The sequence below is a fragment of the Dama dama genome, chromosome 10, assembly GCF_033118175.1.
Source record: "Dama dama isolate Ldn47 chromosome 10, ASM3311817v1, whole genome shotgun sequence".
NCBI lineage: Eukaryota > Metazoa > Chordata > Mammalia > Artiodactyla > Cervidae > Dama > Dama dama.
Genome location: NC_083690.1, coordinates 13,077,039 through 13,089,211, shown reverse-complemented (window position 1 = coordinate 13,089,211; position 12,173 = coordinate 13,077,039).

The following is a 12,173-nucleotide window of genomic DNA, read 5'->3' as shown; positions in this document are numbered from 1 at the left end:
ATTTTATTTGGCGGACATTCTAAGGACTTCAAGTCAGGAAGACAGGAAGACAGGACTCTCAGCTCACTCTGAGGGACTGCTCTGAAGAGGTGAGGAGGGAAGGTGGATATACGGGAGTTTTGCAACAAAGGCCAGGTTATCGTGAAGAGGAAAAGTTAAAATTTTACATAACCTCCTGCTCCTTCTGTCTCTGTAACTCAGCTTGCTGCTTGAAAAGTCTGTATCACGTAGGTCATGTAGTTTCAGAAAGTGGGGACTTAGAATACTAGGAACTGGAGCTTATCTGACTCACCTTTGTCCTGCTCTTTCCAGCTGCCCAGCCCCTGCAGTCCTGCTTAATCATGCCTGTCCACGTAGAAGTCAGGCATCCTCCTCCCCATCTTGACTGCTATTCCCACAAGCACGTGAAACCCCTTAGTTTAAACCAGCCTATAACAGCTAGTGTTGCCCACTATAGTCTGTCTATAAAAACTCTGTAATCTCTTTGTTCAGGGCTCAGAGCTTGGAGTGTTAACTCCTCTGGGCCCGCCGGCGTAATAAACCTGAGTTCTCCAACTCTCCAAGTGTGGTGCTTTGGTTTTTCAATTATTGGCTTCTGCAACAATCAGAACATAAAAAAATTACCGTTAATTAAAGAAAATCAGATATCTCAAGTTAATGAATTTAGTGCTTTTCTGTGTCTGGGAAAACACAAGACTCTTGATGTAGGAGATAAATGGGCCCCTGGGCCAGGCAGCTGATGTTTGTCAAATGGAGCAAAACTGAAGTTTTAGTCTTCAGCCAGACAGGAATGATACCTGTTTCCTTTCCTCCGTTGATATGGAGGGACTAACTAACAGAGGGGCATTTGATGCTGCAAAAACAGAAATTGGTGAACAGCCTTTGGTACATACTAGTCAAACCGGCCTACAAGAGTTAAACAATCTCGGTTATTCTTTAGCTGTTACTACAAACAAACAAACACTTGTAGCTGGATTTGTCCTTCGCAAACCTAATTACCCTCTTTCTCCATATAGATGATGCCCTGCACCTGTCATACCTTTCCCCTACATGCAGGTCATGGGCTGATAACTTCAGGGACACAAGACCCGGCTGTAGGTCTAATGCCACAGCCTAATGCTTGTGTCTAATGCCAACTGTAGCCGTTTTGAAACTTTGCAAGAAAAAAAAATGCAAGACTTCAAAAGGATATATAACCTCTCCCTATTCCCGAGAAAGAGGGAGCACAGTTCTTGAGGCACTAGCCCGCTGTGTTTCCCTTTCATCCAGCAAAGGTAATAAAGCTACTCTTTTCTATTTCCTCCAAACTCTGTCTCTGTATTTCTATTTGGCATCAGTGGACAGGGAGCCAAGATTTTGGCAACAGTCTGGGCTCACCAAAATCATTCATTTGATGTGCACTTCAACTGTCTGGGGCCTGTATCCTGCTTTTCTGAATCCTGAATGCCCTCTGGGTGCACCCTTGAAGGTGAATGCCATGGCTAAAAGTTTGACAGTGGGCAGCTATAGTGGCTTGATGGTGGCAACATCCTTTGTTTACTGATATGAAGGCAACATCTTTTCATTGACATGATTATTTCAGTGTATATCAGGGGAAAAAATGATGTCACATCAAACATATGGCTTCAATGTTTAAGTTGTAGTTCTTTCAAGTATATCAATTTAAAGTCAATTTAAGAAAAGTAATAAATATAATAAAAAATTTTATTAATAAAATATAAATAAAGAAAAGAATATGAAGTGGCTGGTACTGAAAACCAGAATTGAGGAAACTTGGCCTTTGGTATAAGGACAGAGTTTCTCAGCTTCAGCACTGATGACTGGAATGGTTAATTAACTCTCTGTAGGATGTTTAGCCAGAGAAGGCAATGGCACCCCACTCCAGTACTCTTGCCTGGAAAATCCCATGGATGGAGGAGCCTGGTAGGCTGCAGTCCATGGGGTCGCAAAGAGTCGGACACGACTGAGCGACTTCACTTTCACTTTTCACTTTCATGCATTGGAGAAGGCAATGGCAACCCACTCCAGTGTTCTTGCCTGGAGAATCCCAGGGACGGCGGAGCCTGGTGGGCTGCCGTCCCTGGGGTCACACAGAGTCGGACACGACTGAAGTGACTTAGCAGCAGCAGCAGCAGGATGTTCAGCAGCATCCCTGGATTCTACCCACTGGATGTCAAAAGTACCTCCCAGTTGAGAAGTGAAAGTGTTAGTCCCTCAGTTGTGTACAACTCTTCAGGACCCCATGGACTATAAAGCCCGCCAGGCTCCTCTGTCCACAGAATTCTCCAGGCAAGAAGACTGAAGTGGCTTGCCATTCCCTTCACCAGGAGATCTTCCCAACACAAGGACTGAACCCAGGCTGCCTGCATTGCAGGCAGATTCTTTATCATCTGAGCCACAGGGAGCCCACCTCCCAGCATGACAACCAAAAACTGTTTACAAAACATCCCCTGGGGGCAAAAAAAAAAAAACCCACTGAATCTTACTTATGTTTAAATCCCAGCAGTTTCTCAAATGAGGTTGATGATCTCAAATCACTTAGGCTCTCTAAGCCTCAGTTTCCTCACCTATAAATGGGGATAAGAACAGTGCCTCTCCTCAGACCTGTAACAGACACTCCATGCTTTGTGTAGAGTGATAAAAGTACAGTGAATGGAACCTGATGTTGGCCTTGAAAATAACACTGCCACTTATTTTATCAGCAAAATGGGTTAATTTGTGAATATCAGAGAGTTGCAATGTGGGATAAGCAAACGTTCTATGTAAGTCCAGCAGACAAAGCAATCTGCCATGTCCCTCTGTGCATGGAAGTCTCCAGGCAAGAATACTAGAGTAGGTTGCTATTTCCTCCTTCAGGGGATCTTCCTCACCCAGGGATCGACCTGCGTGTCTTACGTCTCCTACATTGGCAGGTGGGTTCTTTACCGGTAGCACCACATTGCATGTAGCAAAAGTCCCCACGGAGGATCCAGAGAGTCCAGGGTGGTGCTGGCTTCCTATTGGCTGAGTTTGGACAGTTCTCATTGGCTGGGCCTGTTGCTGGGCGGGGGAAAATCTTCTTCAGGCTGAGGTGGTAGGGAAGAGAGATACCTTCCTCCTCCGGAAATGCAAGGTATGTCTCTTCCTGTTGGGGTCTGTGGTTTAATGAAGTGGTAGTGCCTGAGAGTTTCCCCTTCTGGCCTCCTGACTCCATTTTAAAAGAGGTTTCCTTTATTCAGTTTCACACTTAGCAGTGAAACCATCACTTATTACAGTACATCTCTTAAGTCCACACTGTGTCAGGCACTACACCCGGAACTGAGGAGACAGATGACTGAGACAAGAGTCTTGCTTTCCAGGATCTCAACATCTGCAGATCGAGAGAATATAGAGGCAGGGCACCCTGGGCATGACGTCTGTGCAGCCCTACAACAAGCCTCCATGCTTAGGGAAGGCTCTGTGCTTTAATGCTCTGCATTAAATGCTCTGCATAATGCGTGTTTAATGCTCCGCATTTGCCTTCTTGAAATTCCAAGTGATTTTTGAACACAGGGTCCCACCGATTACATAACCAGTCCTGTATATAGGTAATGCAACTCCAGCAGAAACAGAGGTGTTGACTTAAAGAAATATTCACAACCTGAAAGTTGAGAATTATGTTTTATTTGATGGGAATTTAGGATTTCAAGCCCAGGAGGCAACATCTCAAGTAACCCTGGGCGAGGGGAGTCGGGGGAGCGGTAGGTGTAGGTTATATAGTAAAGTTTTGCAAAAAAGGCAGGTAGTCTAAATCTTAAAAGATTATTGTAAATTGAAACCAGGTATCCCAAGTTAAGAAATTTAGCGCTTTTCTATGTATGGGAAGATGCAAGAGTCTGGCTCACTGAAATCGTTCCTTTGATAGGCCAGTTTCCTGTGTTTCCACATCCTGAGTTCCTCAGGGCTCACTGTAGGGAGTGGCTGCCATCTGATGGCTGCTAGATGGCAGGTATTCTTTCCTTGCTGAGTTCCTTCAGGGCTTACCCACTCACCATCCATGGTGGCTGCAATTCTTGATGACTGTGACATCCTTTGGTTATTGATATGGCAGGAAATGCTCCATTTCTCAGAGGTCAAACTTACAGAAACTTTAAAGAGGATGTTTAGCTCCACCAACACAGATAAAGAGGACTTCCCAGAGGTGGTGACATTTGAGAATGTTAATTTAAGTTAAATGTACCTAAGCATTCTCAGAAATGTAGCAGGAAAAATTTGGTAGATGCTCTTTAAAAGTAGTTCTCAGGACTTCCCTGGTGATCCAGTAGTTAAAATGCCACCCTTCCACTGCAGGGATGGGTTCGATCCCTGATCAGGGCACTAAGATCCTGCATGCCTAGCAATGCAACCAGAAAATAGGGGGATGGGGAGTAATTCTCCAAAGCTAGTCTGAAGAATAATACCAACATGTGTTCAGGTTTTCACTGGGCCATTTAGAAAACTGAGAACAAGTAAGACTGATGAAACAAGTGTTCAAAAAAATACACATTTTAATTGTTATATATTATTTTTTTATTACAATTTGCTTTCTAAAGTATGTTGGACTTACTCCACATTCGTTTCCCTTTAGTGTGTGAAAGTGAAATTGTTACTCAGTTGTATCTGACTCTTCGCCACTCCATGGACTGTAGGCCGCCAGGCTCCTCTGTCCATGGAATTCTTCAGGCAAGAATACTGGAGTGGGTTGCCATTCCCTTCTCCAAGGGATCTTCTGGGTCTCCTGCATTGCAAGCAGATTCGTTACTGTCTGAGCCACAAGGGAAGCCCATTTACTGTGTATGTGTGTGTTATTTTAAAAAATATTTCCTACCAGAGGAAAATTGGCAAACCTACCCTTCCCAATTTTTAGCTATTTTACTATAGATGAAATCCCAGAGTCTGGGACTAATTTTAAAACATCACAGTAGCTTCCATTTACAAGTAAAGTGGTAGGTTGAAGCAAGTATCTGAATAATTGAAGTCCCTCCAACTATACTGTGAAACCAAAATAGGTTTGGGGGGTCATGAATTTTCCTGCTAGCTATATTAAAATAACTAGGTTTATCCCTAGGAATCAACTTAGACTAGATGATAATGCCCCAACTGTATACTCCCCAGGCCCATATGTCTCTGCTCAGATAAATGCCTATAAATGAGACTGTATCAGTTTTTGACATGTAACAAATTATCCCAAAACAGTGGCTTGAAACAAGTAATGTTTGTTTAGCTGATAGTTCTCTGCACTGGAAACTTTTAGGTTGGCTTCAACTGGATGATTCTTCTGGTCTTGGCTGGGCTCACTCACGGATTTGCTGCTAACTGCCAGGTCACCGGGGTGCTGGTTGGTCTGGGACAGCCTTCAGCTGGGTCAGCTCCACTCTACCCCATGAGGTTCATTATACACCATCAGGCTAGCCTAGGGTATTTCACATGGTGTCTGGGCAGGCTTCCTGGAATCTGAGAGAAAGCATGAAAGCCCAGTCAAGACCCAGGTTGGAAAAATCGCACCATCACTTCTGCCACATTCTGTTAGCTCAAAGCAAGCCATAAAACCAGTCCCTCTTCATGGAATTAGAGAAATAGACTTCTTCTCTTGATGGGAAAAGCTGCAAAAAGTCACATTGAAGAGGAACCTGCTCACAAGGATGTGTGAATGATGGCAGCCATTTTTTTGTATCAGCTCTCTTGGTCTGTTTGGGCTTTGTTGTTATTGTTTGGCCACTAAGTCGTGTCCGACTCTTTGCAACCCCGTGGACTGTAGCCCACCAGGCTCCTCCGCCCATGGGATTTCCCAGGCAAGAACACTGGAGTGGGTTGCCATTTCCTTCTCCGGGGAATCTTCCCATCCCAGGGATTGAACGGGGGCCTCTTATGTCATTGGCAGGTGGGTTCTTTCCCACTGAGCCACCAGAGAAAGCCCCTGTTTGGGCTGCTATAATGAAATACCATAGATTGGATGGTTTATAGACAAGAGAAAGTTATTTCTCATAGTCTGGAGGCTGGGGAGTCCAAGATCAAGGCAGGAGCATGGTCACATTCTGATGAGAGTCCTCTTGTTCATAGCCAGCACCTTTCCATTGTATCCTCACAATGTGGTAGAAGAGGGAGGGTATCCCTGTGGGGTCTTATTTATAAGAACTACATTCCCATTGTGAGGGTTTCAGGCTTGTGACCTAAGCACTTCCCACAGATCCCACATTCTAATACATCACATTGAGCGTTTTAATCTCAACCTATGGATATGTTGGGGATACAAACATTCAGACCACTGCTTATCTCAAATCCCATTACTACCAACCACAGTAGAATAAAAAGCTCCATATCTAGGGATTTCCTGGTGGTCCGGCAGCAGTTAAAACTCCATTCTTCCACTGAAGGAGGCACAATTTCTTCCCTTGCTCAGGGACCTAAGATCTCACTTGCCAAGTGGCACAGCCAAAACCAACAAACAAAACCTCCATATCACCAAGTTTGCCCAGCTGACAATATTCAAGGAGAAACTTATATACACAAAGAAGTAACAGAAAGGACTTCCCTATATCTCAGATGGTAAAGAATCTGACCCTGGTTCAATCCCTGGGTCAGGAAGATCCTCTGGAGAAGGAAATGGCAATCCACTCCAGTATTCTTGCCTGGAGAATCCCATGGACAGAGGAGTCTGGTGGGCTATAGTCCATGGGGTCACAAAGAGTCAGACACAACTAGGTGACTAATACACACACATATACACTAAGAAGCAACAGTCACATAGAGCTGTGTTTTCACCTACATATTCAAAGCCAAAGAATTGATGTTTTTGAACAGTGGTGTTGGAGAAGACTTGAGAGTCACTTGGACTGCAAGGAGATCAAACCAGTCAATCCTAAAGGAAATCAACCCTGAATGCTCATTGGAAGGACTGATGCTGAAGCTGAAGCTCCAATACTTTGGCCACCTGCTGTGAAGAACTGACTCATTGGAAAAGACCCTGATGCTGGGAAAGATTGAAGGTAGAAGGAGAAGGGGGCGACAGAGGATGAGATGGTTGGATGGCATCACTGACTCAATGGACATGAGTGTGAGCAAGCTCTGGGAGTTGGTGATAGACAGGGAAGCCTGGCGTGCTTCGGTCCACGGGGTTGCAAAGATTCGACACAACTGAAAGACTGAACTGAACTTGGACATTTGAAATTTCAGTGCATTAATGTCCAGTCACATGTCCATACTGGTAAAGTGAAAGGTCTTTGATGCCATCCTTTATTTCAACTCCCATGTCCTGTTAATCACCACATTCTGTCAGTCCTTCCTCTCCTTTCACCCCCATTGTCATGGCTTCAGTTCAGACCTCATTTCTCACAGTGACAATTACACTTCCCCCTAGTATCACCTAACCCTCTGTGTCCTCATCTTGAATCCAGCTGCCTCTCATTCACTTAACAATCCTTTATTGAAGGATCATTTTGTGCCAAGCACTGTGCTAGGGGCAGGGGGGTACAAGAGGAAATAAGATACAGCCTATATTTTGGTAAAGAAAAGAAACAAGAGAGCAAATTTATTAGTCAGGATAGGACATCTGCTATAAAACACAAGCCCAAGATCTGCAGTAATGATGACTTAGGAATCCCAGTTCCTCCCATCATGTAGCTTCACCATCCTGAAATCATTTACCCTAACCCATGTGGATACCATGTGGAGCCATGCATGTGGATGAAAGAGCAGAAGGATTGAGGGAGGCAACTTACGGCCATGCCTGAATGGGGCACACATCATTCCCACCATTCTGTTAGCTGAACTCGATCCCGTGGTCCCAACTTAAGCACAGAGGAGGCTGGGAAATGTAGTCTCCCTATGCTCTCAGAGGAGGTAAGAGAATTGGTGAGTGTATAACCAGTCCTTGCCTCACAGATCATTATATGCATGTAACAGATGCTGGAAAAGTATAGCATCCTGTGGGAACCAGGGGAAGGTTTAATACATTTACTGTATCCTGGGATTCAAGAAGGTATGGTGGTGGGCTGGATAATGACCCCCAAAGATATCCAACTCCCTGTGTCCTCATCTTGAGTCCAACTGCCTTTCATTCACTTAACAATTCTTTATTGAATGATCACTTTGTGCCAAGGACCATGTTACCTATCCAAGTTCTACCCGACCCCAAAACTCAGTACTTAGCAAAAGGGACTTTGTGGATGTAATTAAGTTAAGGACCTTGAGATGCAGCAGTTACCCTGGATTATCCAAATGTAATCAGCAATGTTCTTATAAAAGGGAGACAGAGGAAGATTTGACTGCAGAAAAGGGAACCAAAATGTGATGACTGGTGCATTGGAGTGATGCTCTTTGAAGAGGAAGGAAGGATCCACAAGTCCAGGAAGCTGAGAAAGGACACTCGGAGAGGAAAAGGCAAAGAACAGATTCTCCCCCTGGAGCCACCGAAAGGAATCAGTTCTGCTGACACCTTGATTTTCGCTCATTAAGACTCAGTTTGGACTTCTGGCCTCCAGAAATGTAAGTGAATACATTTTTCTTGTTTTAAAACATTAAGTTTGCAGTAATTTGTTACAGCAGTAAGAGGAAATTAATACAGGCAGTCATGCCCACACTAAGTTCCAGATAAGGGTCACTCATTAGAGAGCTAGGCAAAAAGGCAGGAAGGCAGGGAGGGGGTGGAGGGTAAGGCCGAGAGGTAGCCAGGGTCCAGATCTAACAGGATTTGGTGAGTAGGTTGAATTTTAACCTGAGGGCACTGGGGCGGCCTTGAAGCAGGCGTGACCTGATCAAGGTTTGCATTTTTGGAGGGTGGCTCTGCCTGCTCCTTGGAGAACAGACCAGGAGAATCAGTGCTGGAAGTGGGCAGTCATTTGCTTTATTCCAAGGGAAAAGTATAAAGGCATCTAGGGGCTTCCTTGGCGGCTCAGACGGTAAAGAATCTGTGTTAATGCAGGAGACCTGAGTTCAGTCCCTGGGTCAGGAAGATCCCCTAGAGAAGGGAATACCCACTCCAGTATTCTTGCCTGGAGAATTCCATGGACAGAAGAGCCTGGTGGGCTACAGTCCATGGGGTCGCAAAGAGTCAGACACGACTGAGCAATAATACATACGTACATAATCTCAGGTCATGGCAGAGGACTAATTGAATGCGTAGGTGGACGCAGGAGGGCTTGGTGATGAACTGCCTGGGCTCCAAATATTGACCAAGGGTAAAAGAGCAATCTCCTCCATCAATATCAGCTGTACCAACTCTGATGCTCAATAGTATCTTCAGAGGCTATAACCAGCTTAGCCACCTATTCAGGACAGAGATCAAATAGGAAGGTCTAAAGGAACAGGGAAAGTGCCTGAGAAACCTAAGTGCTACCCCGTGGAGGTCCTCTTCTAAATCCTATTGCTTACCAGGGACCATGCCCCTTTGTAACTTGAGTAAAATAATTCAGATGTCATCTCCACATAATGGGAAATCCAGCATTAACTCCCACCTCCACCCCCCTTCATGATCAATAGAGATTTCTATTTCTCCTAATCTCTTCTGACTCTGATTTCCTGCTTCTGCTTGTACATTTATGCCTTACTGATCTCCAGGATGTTAAATATGTAAATTAACATATTTAATATATATTACATATAAAATATATTTAAATATATAAAATAAATATTTAAATATATTTTATAAAAATTTATATATCTTATAAAATATATCTAAATAAATAAAATATAATATAGCTATTAAATATATATATTTATACACACAAAACTTTTCAAGATAGGGTAAAAAAGCAAGGCAAAAATAAAAACACACTTATAGTTAGAATATATGAACTATTTCTGGAATGATATACTAGAAACAGTGGTGACCTCTAAGGATAGGAACTAGAAAGGAGGAACAATTTACTTTCCTCCTTATACTTTTGTGTACTGTTTTATCTTTTATTTTATTCTAGCATTTAGTTATTTGGCTATATCAGAGAAGGCAATGGCACCCCACTCCAGTCCTCTTGCCTGGAAAATCCCATGGATGGAGGAGCCTGGTAGGCTGCAGTCCATGGGGTCGCTAAGAATCGGACTCGACTGAGTGACTTCACTTTCACTTTTCACTTTCATGCACTGGAGAAGGAAATGGCAACCCACTCCAGTGTTCTTGCCTGGAGAATCCCAGGGATGGGGGAGCCTGGTGGGCTGCCGTCTATGGGGTCGCAGAGTCGGACACGACTGAAGCGACTTAGCAGCAGCAGCAGCATTCAGCTATATTGGGTCTTAGTTACAGTACCTGGCATCAAACTTCTATCCCTTGCATTGGAAGCCAGATTCTTAACCACTGGGCCACCAGGGAATTCCTCTGTGTGCCGCCTTTTAAACCATCTGTGCACTTAACCTATTTAAGAAAAGTAATCAAAGTGTGTTTAATGGGGACTTCCCTGGCGGTCCAGTGGTTAAGACTCCATCCTTCCACTGCAGGGGATATGGGTTCAGTTGGGGAACTAAGATCTCAATGCCAGGTAAGTGCAGCCACACACACACAAACACAAAAATCTGAAAGGAAAGAAAAAGAGGAGGAATGGGTGAGGGTAGATGAAAAGAGAGACCATCAAACATCTCAACAACAGCACCCTTCTGAGTTCCATTCCTAATACCTCTATGCTCACAGATCCTTGATCTTAACCAAATGATTTCCCTACTTCAGGCCTCAGTTTTTTCCTCTGGAAAACAGGTCAAAAAAATTTGATGCTCTCCAAGGTCCCAACTCTGAGCTAATTGCTCGGGCAGAACTTTCCAATTAGAGCAGTAATTGTGCCGGCTTCTCCCAGCCGCCTAAGATGTTCCCATCATAATGTGAAATGGCTTTTTCTTTATTAGAGTCATCTTTGAAATCAGATGCCTTAAAGGATAGAAAATGAATCATAAGCAATGTATTTGGAAATAATGTAGAATAAGGGATAATTTTTTTTTTACAAGAGGCACATTTGAGTGCCTAACCAGCCCTTGACCCTCTTCAGAGAAGAGTTTCTGCTTTCCCACCCTCTGCAACCTGGTCAGAGGTGGCCCCAGATGTCTGATCAGAAGGATCCAATCAACTATAATGCTGCCTAAAGCCAGTTAGAGTCTCCCTCAAGAACATGAACTAAGAAACGTGAACTGAGGGAGAATGAAGGTGAAAAGGCCCATTACATTAACGCTTAGGAACTAGGCTGAAAGTAGCATGAGGCAGAGATTGTGACAGTCTTGTTCACTGCTACATGCCTGGTGTCTGCCACCGTTCTAGCATACAACATGTGCTCAATAATCATTAGTTGAAAGAAAAAAATAATCACCAGCCAAAAGTCTCATAAATTCTCATTGTTCCGGATCCCTGGTACTACCCTATTGTTATTGTTCAGTCGCTCAGGCATGTCTGACTTTTTGGTACCACCCTGGCTCCTTTCCTTTCGAAAATTAAATTTCCAGTTTTTCTTGGAATCTTATGGGGTTTTTATCTTTCTTTAAAAGCCCACTTACCTCTGGAGAAGGAAATGCCAACCCACTCCAGTATTCTTGCCTGGGAAATCCCATGGACAGAGGAGCCTGGTGGGCTACATTCCATGGGGTCACAAAGAGACATAACGGAGCATGCACAAACACACACACACACAAACACCCCCCCACACACACACACATACACCCCACACACACACACACATACACCCACACCCACACACACACACACACACACACACACACATCAGCTGGAGGGACATGGCATGGGACCATGCAGCCAAGACCGTTGAGCTAGATCCTGGGTTTACTAGTTCTGTGACCTCTGAAAGCCTCTCTGACTCACCTGTGATGAGGTTTCCTCATCTGTAAAATGAGAATTGGTAAGAATAGTACAGAAGGACTAAATTAGTAAATATAAATGAAGCACCTAAAAAAAATAAATAAAGATCCACTTACACCTAAGTTAATCTAAATAGATTTTGGTTTGCTTCATCCAGAAGAACCCTAAAGGCAGATATTTTTTACCCCAGTAATATAAATCATTTTTTTTCCTGAGATAACATTTTAAAATAAAATATTATCAAAATTCATATTAATGTGTCCCCTGGTTCAAATCCAGTTCAGTAAACATGTATTATGCTAGGAGGTATGGGGCAGCTCAGAGACAAAGAGGGCAATGTCTCTACCATCAGAAAGTTCACAATGAGATGGAGAAAGACAGATATACGGTT